We start from the raw sequence: 10,123 nt of genomic DNA, 5'->3' as shown, positions 1-10,123 counted from the left end.
CAGAGCCCAGCGGCCCAATACACACACGTCCGTTTACGACCGATTCGAGCACGGAGCGAAAAGTAAACACGTCTGCTCACTATCAAGGCTCGACGCGAACTCATAATCAGCGATGGAAATAATAAAAAATTATAAATAAAGGAATTAATGTATCGAAATCTGATAAGCTACAAAGATATATATATATGAGTACACAAAAACAGCGATTCCGAACAAATCAAATTTACACAGAAAAAATCTGTGAATTCGCTTGATATCTTGAAAGTCGATTGAAATTTCATTGAAATTCCTTAATACGTATTTTCGCAAATATTCGGAAATCTATTGAAATCTATTGAAATATTTTTAAATCTGTAAAATCCGAAGGAAACCCTTGGATTCTTTAATATCTCTTGAATTCCTTAGAAATGTTAGAAATGATTAGAAATTTGTCGAAATCATCTTACATCTCTTGCAAACAAAATAAATTAAATTATTTCCTGATATTCTCTAGAAATCTCTTAAAATTCGCAAAATCCTCTAAATCCAATGATTTTTGTTAAAAATAATAAAATTAACGTGCTTGAACAATTTGAGAATGTACTAATGTTTTTCATCGGAAATTTACATTTTTATAGAAAAACTACTAAATTTCAAAGAAAATTAATTATTTCTGAACTATTTTCGGTTACATTGGCGTTTGTTATATATAGCAAAATAGTACTTTAAACTAAAAGAATCATGATAAATTGGATAAGATTTAAATCCCTTACAAAATTTTGGCTTATAGTAGTGTTTTTCATGTAAAATTTTGGTTATTATAACATTTTCCATCTGAAATTGGTGATTTGAAATTAAAAACGTTAGGTTTGAAAAAAGATTTACAATCTTAATTTTTTTGTTTGTTTAACGTCTAAAATTACTATTTTTTTTAAAAATCATGATATTTAAAAAAATATTTACAATATTTAAACAATAAATGGGTATATTTTTCATCCGAAATTGGTAATTTTATCAAAAATATAACGGTTTAATTGTGTATATATTATACAAAAATATTATACACATATTAATTCTGAAATTGAGATATCAATTTCATACAATTATTGTCAAACATATTTGTTCTTAGTTTTCTATTATTTGAGATAATAAGTACTATTAAATTCAAAAATTATGTATCAATATTACTTTTATATTTTAATTTAAAAATTGCGGCAAACAAAAAGAATAACAATCGCACTCGTAAAGCGCGTGTTTGTTTTCTAGTATTTTAAAATAACTTAAAATTTTTACATCCCTTGAAATTGTTTAAAACTTTTTAAATTCTTTAAAATCTATTGAAATAACTTAAGACCTTAAAAATCCTTCAAATTCTTTGAAATAATTTGAAATGTTATGAAATACAATAAGTCGTGTGCAATTCTTTGAAACAATTTAAAATCTCAGAAAATGCAAATCTCAGGCCTGCTTATTATACCAAGTAAGAATTGCGAAATAAAAAATAATAAAAATTATAAAATCGAAAGGAACTAATTTAAATAACTTATAATTACCAATTCAAAGGCCTTCTAAATATAAATTTTAAGTGAATAAACATTCTAATTGTAAAATCGCGTGCAGTGAACTGCAGAAGATAATCGAGTTTGAAGGTAAAACGCTTATCGTGATATCAAGTATGTCTTCAATTGGATTTAGAGGCCCTAAGTTAATAGTTTTCATAACAGGAAGAAATTTTCCTCTCGCTGGATTGAACTTCGCACGCATATCAAAATCCAAATGCTGATTTTAAGTTAAAATAATATTAAATAGGTGAGGATATACGTGAATAGTCCATTATTCAATTTACAACATGGTCCATCATTTCCTCAATCAGTACATAGGTAGATCAACGCGGCAAAACGTTTGATATGGTCTATTACACTATACCAGTCTTTGGACAGCATACATCGCAAAATATAAGTCTATTTAAATTCACGAGATCTTTTTAATTAACTTCAGCGTATCATTTTTACATTCTTATCAGAGAAGTTATTATATTTGTGTAAAATTTGACCCCCCCCCCCACAGTTTTGATCAAATGTTTGTTTTGAGACCCCCTTAATCCGAAAAAAAGGTTTTTAAGAATTTGTCGGTTTGTTGTATATCTTTCTGTCTGTAGATTTTTACTTTGTTAGCAGAATAACTTTCGAGAGAACTGACAAATTCCATTGGCCTTTAGTATACTCTTTTATTGCATACTCTTTATTGACAATCCAATCTGTCAATTCTTTCGAAAGTTATAGTGCTAACAAACTAAACAAAAAAACAATCATACGCGAACAGACAGACAGATAGCCAAACAGACAAACACATTAGTAAAAACCGGGTTTTCGGATATAAAACAAATGTCAGAGGAAGAAAAACGTTGCTTTTTAAACACCTACAAAATTATCATAACAACTTTTTAAAATTTTCTGGAAAATCGAAAATTTAAATTTCGAGTGCACAAAAAAGTAATAAAAATTAAAAATGCCCCTTTTGTGGCCAAACTATGCAAGATAAGATAAAAGATAAATGCCCAAAAATTGTGCGCCCTAAAAATTTCTACAAATTTTATAAATCACTTTTTTATAGGACACACAGTTTTTTCTTTATTCGTAAAAAACAACATTAAAAATGAAAAAAATTAGATTTTTGGACAAACGACATGGATCCTAAAATAAATGTTAAATTCGTTGGCCAGCCATTTTGGATAAAAAATCAAAAAGTGGGCGCATTTTTTTTATTTTTGAGGCCACATTTTTCAAAATCAACAAATTCTCTGTAAGGTTTATTCACAGTATTAAAAAAGGTGAATAATTTCTCCTTATGACTATTTTTATATTTTTTAATTATCAGAGTTGAAGCACTTACAAAATTAAAAAAAAACGAAAATGAGAATTTTAAGCTAAATAACGCACGATATCAAAAAAATTCAACAGAAAAAAATATTGCTTATTGGAAGCCCTACAATATTATCATAACAACTTTGTGAATTTTCTTAAAAAATCTAAAATTCACATCTTCACATCACAAAAAATAATCACAAATCAAAAATTCCTATTTACGGTCAAACTAAGCAAGATTCGGAAAATGGTGATATCACCCAAATTGTGATATCAAATAATATCTAGAAATTTTGTATTGCTCACTTTCTGATAGCACGCGTTGTTTTTATTTCTTTCGTAAAAAACATCAAAGATTAAAAAATTTAATTTTTGGACAAACGACACTAGCTAGGGAAAAAATTACTAGGCAAAAGTTGTTCTTCTAAAAAAAAGCTACAAATTTGTGATGAATAATTGTTAATAGCACGAGTAAATATTATTTTAATTGTGAAAAATAAAATTTAAAAAATGAAAGAAAAGTTGTTCAAGCAAAAAATATCTATAAAATTGATATAAATTCTTGTTATAAAAATATAATGAAAATAAAAAAATTAAGTTTTTGTTAAAAGGACACAAGCTACAATAACATTTTACTTAACAACAAGACAACAAAACCAAGCGCGTAGTGCAAGGTAAATACAGTATCGAGCACGAAGAAGCGTGAGAAGAAACAGTCGCCCGCCCTAGGTGCGCACAAACATGCGAGCTAAGCGAGCCGCGCGCGAAGAAAATGTGCCAGCGCGGCGAGAAGCTTTTTCATTTTTAAATTAGAATTCAAATCTAGATTTTTCAATTCTCATCATTCCTTAAAGCTATTTAAACACAAGACAGGAATCATTTTCCTTATTTCTCAATTGCCAAGAATTCAAGATGATCGCGTCCATCAATTTACGTTCTTTCAGAAATTATTTTTGATTTGATGTCTCTACGAGATAAAACGAACTAAGAATAAGTGCTTTTGACGAAATTAAGAATAAGCAGTTTTAAACTGCCTTAATTCGTATTATCAAGATTTCAATAAACTTTAATATTTTTCTTTGGGTATCTTTTTCCGTTGGTGAAAGTTTATTAGGAGTAACGAATTAATAATTAAATAGATTTGTTATGCAGAGTAAGCAGTAATTTAGTTTACAAGTTATAATGCTGTAAAGTTCCAAATTTCATTATTAATTATCAGATGGAGAATATCCAATTATTAATTTTTTAAACTTTGAAGTTTTACTTCTTTTAATTTCAAAATTGAAAGGTCGAGAATTCAAATATAAAACTTAGAAATTATTTTTAAATCGAAATCTTTTACAATGAAGAATTAAACATAAAAATGACTCTAGGATTCAGAAACTTCTGATTTTTAAAAACTTAGATTCGTAAAAGGTCAGATTAGTAGATTTTGAAACTTTTATAATAAATGTATTAAAATGAGTATAATTTCTAAAACCCAATACATTTCAAAGTATACAAAATTATCAGGAATTAAAGTTCAACAAGATAACCAACAAAATGAGAATTTTTCAAAGGAGCGAGATAACATTTGGTAAAATCCGAATTTCTATTTAAAGGTAAAACAAATGCTTTCTATCTCGAGTCGAAGTATTTTTTAATTGAAGCTAAGAAACTTCGATCAAAAAAAGTTTTCAAAATTCAAGAAAATGGATAAAAAATTCATTTCTTATTTGAAAAATAAGACGAAAACATTCTACCGAAACATTAAGTTCCTAAATAAGGGTAAATAAAGTTTTATGCGAAAAATTTAGCCAATTCGAATCCTAAAATACTGTATGGAAATTTGCCCAAAAATTCGGGAATCCATCGTACAAAACATTTTAAGTTTGAATCAATTGACATTTCAATAAATTGAATAGTTCATATTAAAAAAAAATAACTGTATATAAAAAACAGCCGCTTTTAACCACAAAAATTAATTACTACCAAAAGAATTGAAGTTTCAACCCGAGAAGATTTTTCAGTGAAGAAATACAAAAATTGTCAACCATGTTGTGGAATTTTTCAAATCAAATAGTCAAATTTTCTAGAAAATAGATAAATTTTCAAACCGTAAATATGAAATATCTACCGAGCATTTGCGTTTATAAACAATTATTTTAAACTATTAGCCAAAGAGACGAATTTTCTACAAAATAGGTAAATTTTTAACCAAATAGTTGAATTATCAACTAAAATTATGAATTTTCATTTTAAAAAATTAATTTTTTACAAAGGAGTTTAACTTTGTAACCAAGTAGTTGAATTTTCTATCAAAAAAGAAGAAGTGTCAATAAAAAAGTAAATAGCTGAATTTTCTACTAAAAAATATTAGTTTTCAACAAAAAATAGAATGAAGTCAAACTCTGAGGCTGGGCCGTTTTCGGGGCCTGGAGGAGGTGGGAAATTATCCAGACAGAGTGCCGTTTCGTAGAAAATCCTTTTTTTGTTGACGCCTGAGCGATCGCCGCTCAAGCTTCGCAGCTCCTTTTACTCCTACTTGCGGCGCGGCGTCAATTCTCGAAAGAACCTTACCAGGGGGCCCTATCTCAGATTTCTACTGCAGTTACATATTCAGTTAAAAAAATTATTTATTAACAAAAGAATTTTCAATAAAATAGTTCAATCTTCGACCAATAAAGTGAATTTTTAACAAAATCGTAAAATTTGCAGGCCAATTAGTCACAAAAAATTAAGATTTAAGACCCCTCAATTATTTCAAAGGATTTACATGATTTAAAAATTTTCAAGAGATTTATAAAGATCTTTATGAAATAAATTTAATATATTTTACTTATAGGTAGTTTAAATTATTTTAAAATTCATTTTTGTATTATTCTAGCCAATGCCGATTGTCCTATCATTGTTTTCTATATAATGATTTTCTGTGAAGAATTTCCTATAACCGCGAAAAAATTATAGGAAATTCATTAAAAAGAAATCATCATAGGCCTATACTAATCTTGCTATAATACTTTCGTTCGTTTCTTCAATTCAGTATTGTTTAACTTACCATGATCCCCCTCGTACGTCCAATCAGCAGCCTCTATCACAGATAGGCCTGAAGAAATATAAATAATATTAAAATAAAAACTCACAGCTTATTAAAAAATATGTTATCACAATCAGAATTTTTTTATTTATAACTATAAAATGTCTCTTACTTCAAAACGTTTTCCATAAATAAAGACAAAGATTTTGATAATAGAATATCTGATATCTATATCAAGATATATGTATAACTGTTGACAAATTGGGCGCCACTAAATTCCTTCGACGAATTTCACAATTCAAGGTTACGTAAAAAGTAGGGTAATAGTACAAGGAATATCGAATGACCCCAGAGAAATTTAGTTCAAATAGATAGATTATTCCATCTCTACATAATGAGAGATTTAATTACAAAAATTTCATACTAGAAATTTTTTTTTTTAATTATCATGCCGCTGTTTTTTAACTTACATACAGATTTTACTTTTATAAAATGGTACTCTATAAAAAAAGTGAAAAAATATGTTTTATTTCTTAAATCAAAAAACTATAAAAAAATTAATGAAACGCCCCTTTTGTAATATTATTTTTATAATTTGTTTATGTAATTTTTATTATGAGAGATGATTGATTTGAGTAATAGAGGTACTAAAGAGACAATTATTATCTTAGAGATGAAAGCTGATTGAAAATGTATAAAATTATCTTTTCTTCAATATTTTGTCATGGACATAGATATGAAAGTTCAGTCACCACTTTATCGATTTAGCGATAAACGATCAAACTTTCAGCATCATTGAACAAACTAACAAATATACTTTACGGAAACCCCCCGATAAAGTTTCAAACTTTTATCATCGATAAAAGAACATGATTGGCAATTTTTTCAAAACTCACTGATTACCGATTAATTATTATTAATTCCTTGCTGTTATTTAGAACATATATGAATGATTTTTCTAAATTTTGGATCTCCTTGAAATTTAATATAAAATAATTTTTTCACTGTCCACCATTTTATTATTCTTTCACAAATTACCTTCATTGTTCTAGAAAAAATAACACTTTTTCAATGCGTATATATTCTTTATATATTCCATAATTAAGGGCAAATTAACAAATGATATTATATGACGTAGTCAATGGTCTTATTTTTCGAGTTTTAATTATAACCTTTTCTGGCCATTTGAAATTTTCCATGTGAAATGCATGGGTAATAAAATAATTTTTTGGGTATTTTTGAATAACTTATAGTAATTTGGAAAAATGATATGAGAAAGTTTAGACTTGTAGAGGACATAAAAATAATAATTCTATGTATCAATTATATAAGTTTACATACCCTAATACGACTCCAGGGTGCCCCCAAATCACCACTAAATATAAAAATGTAAAATTGCCATTTTTCAACAGAAACATAATCTATGTAACCTTCTAATATATGCTATATGTTTTCGATAGCCCAGCTTTATCATTTAACGAGGCTGCGTCCATACTCACTGATATACTCTCACTCACTATAATTTATAGTCCCGAAAAAAGGGGATGCATAATCACCCCGAAAAATTGACGGAGCTGGGAAAGGGAATTGTCTAGTCGTCCCAAAACATTGATAAAGCATTATTATTACATAGAGTTTTATATAGAGTTTTATTATATGTTTTAAATAAATGCGTCCCCAAATTCGCTGAAAGTCACCCCTTCATATAATAGAACTCAATTTTCAAGTACCTTTTCTGAATTTAATGAAAGTGAAATAAAAATTTTAAGACTAAATTATAACATAAATGTATCGTACAATTAGAAAATACGATACTTAAATTAAGCATTTTTTAGTTATATTATCTTAAAGGGTGACTTTTAGCAGATCTGGAGTTAACTTTATTTACAAAATACAAATTTCAGCCTCCATATTGTTCATAAAATTATTTTACATGTCCTATTTGAAGCCTTTATGATTTTGTATGAAACTAAGCGATTTTTTTAACTTTAACGCTCTAAGACTCAGAAAAAAATAGTCGGAAAATTTTGTTGTTACCAAATAACACAACATGAGGTGCTAGGATTTAAAAAATTAAACTTTTTTTAACCACCTTAGTATTTATTTTCCAACACCTTATTTTTAAACTAAGGAAGATAACTCCCTGAAAATTTTTTGAAACGCCAGAAAATATGTATATTTCTTAGATTGAAGATAGAAAAAAATAACAACAAAAAACAAAAATATTTGCTTTTCAGTATCTTTTAGTCTCTGTAGAAACGAATTATGTATTTTTCAATAACTTTTCCTGTAAAGTCCTCGAACAGTTATCATTATTAAAATACACTTCCACTATAGAAATAAATATCCTATTGGATTTTTTAAAAAGAATTGATTTTTATAACAAAAAGACTAGCTACTGAATAGCAATCTATTGTGCGGAGTTATTATTCTTAAGCCAATTTGTTTACAACAATTACTTATAACAATGACCATTGTTCACGTGTAATTCTCTATCATCTTCAGTTATTAATTTTACATAGTTTAATGATGCATTCTGTACACTGTATGCATTTAAACACTGAAAATGCAGTAGATGCTAGTTTTATCCATTAATTTGTTTATAATAATCAAATAAATGAAGAAATTCTATCTACAAATGATATTTTTTAAAAGAATATCAAACAAACAGAACAAAATCGGTAAGAAAAATACTTTTTTTGTATTGTTTCTTATTACAGAACGGTATTTTGTTGAGAATATTTACTAAATGGTGCACAAAAATTGGCGATATATTTCATTCTAATTTTTATTTATTCAATATTTTTAATTTGAATGAAAAGACATTAAAACAAGTTAAGATGTAAGCTTTCGATTTCAAATTCAAAAAAGGCATTGATAATTTTCTGTCAGGAAACTTTCTATATAGAAGCTGCCAGATCACATAACTTTAAAATTATAATTAAAAGAAAAAATTGAATTGGATTTCAAATTAGGTTTTTTATACATTTATGAATGTAAATATTTACAATTTTTAGTCTTTTATTTTTAGAAGTGTGTATCATAGTTTTGAATCACTTAAAATATGGAAAATTTTACATTCGAAGTTTCAAAATGAAAAGGCGTTCATAATAACTTACCAAAAATTTTCAAAATTCTTTATATCCTTGTTCTACATTATATTTTCTAGAAAGCATAATTACAATTTTTATAAATATTTTTATATAAATTCTGGGCTTAAACTAAATGTAAGGTGATATCGGGTCTCAATGATAACAGCCTATGTGAATATGGTCTAATTGTAACGAGCCTCATAATTGCGGATGAATGGTTATTCACTGAGTTCACTACAAACATAATCCAACCTACGTATTTTGTTCCTCATGCATTCAATAGAATTGCCTTGCCTACATCGACCCAACCTAGACATTGATGACAGACTCAAGGTACAAGTGCAAATTCCGTTCTTCAATTAATTTTTCAACTAAATACAATCGCGCAATAAAAAAACAAGTAGAAAATACATTTTTATTTGCATAATAGGGTTGTTTCACGATTTTAGATAAAATCATTTTTTAATACATAAGTTTAATCTGAATCGAAGGTGCGTTATAATTTTTTTTTCTGTTGAGTCATTCCACAGTAAAAAATTATTAAAAATTGAAGGCGGTAAAACACTTATTCAAATTGGTGTCACGTGACTCCGAGTTTCTCATAATTATCTATCATGTGACAATGTGGCTTTGATGAAAAACATGAAAACTAATGAAACTCATGATAAAGAGGTTAGGCCACGGTCTACCGCCAATTCGGACTTTTTTGATTTGGTAGCTTTATTTGTTAAGGTTTATGCAACAAAAAAAAGTTATCCTGTTATAATATTTGAATTAAGAGTCAGTAGTACGTCGAAGGAAATTATTAAGTACAATTATTAACACATTTAAAAATCGTACATATTTACGAATTATTCAGTAAACATGACTACATTTAAGAACTTTTACAATGAATTCTTTATACATACCATGAATATATCTATTTTCGGAAGATTTGCGCTCTTGGCTTTAACGAAACCCTGCTTTGACATTTTTTTAAACCATATTTTGCGACTTCTATTTTCGATGTACAGATAACCAAAACAAAACATCGGCACAGTAAAAGATATTTGAGAATTACAGACACATGAGCTGTGATTGGTGGAAAATCCGACCCCTTTGACGTCAAAGGGGCCCTCCAATCTACATTGTGATAGAAAATTCATATTTCAACATTAAATTAAAAATAGTAA

General features: G+C 27.5%; 1 long non-coding RNA gene across 1 annotated transcript in view; it reads right to left on the bottom strand.

Annotated features, from left to right (window-relative positions):
- Positions 1-5,246: 5,246 nt before the first annotated feature.
- Positions 5,247-10,123, bottom strand: part of LOC117171798 — a 15,318-nt gene continuing 10,441 nt past the window's right edge. Inside the window, exons 3-4 of the long non-coding RNA XR_004466921.1 lie at positions 5,881-5,928; positions 5,247-5,257 (exon numbers count right to left, since the gene is read on the bottom strand). This is a non-coding gene — a long non-coding RNA (uncharacterized LOC117171798). The remainder of the gene's footprint in view (positions 5,258-5,880; positions 5,929-10,123) is intronic.

This window comes from Belonocnema kinseyi, chromosome 4 (genome assembly GCF_010883055.1).
Source record: "Belonocnema kinseyi isolate 2016_QV_RU_SX_M_011 chromosome 4, B_treatae_v1, whole genome shotgun sequence".
Taxonomy (NCBI): Eukaryota; Metazoa; Arthropoda; class Insecta; order Hymenoptera; family Cynipidae; genus Belonocnema; species Belonocnema kinseyi.
Note: the sequence above shows the minus strand (reverse complement) of the source record. Positions and strands in the feature narration are given on the sequence as shown.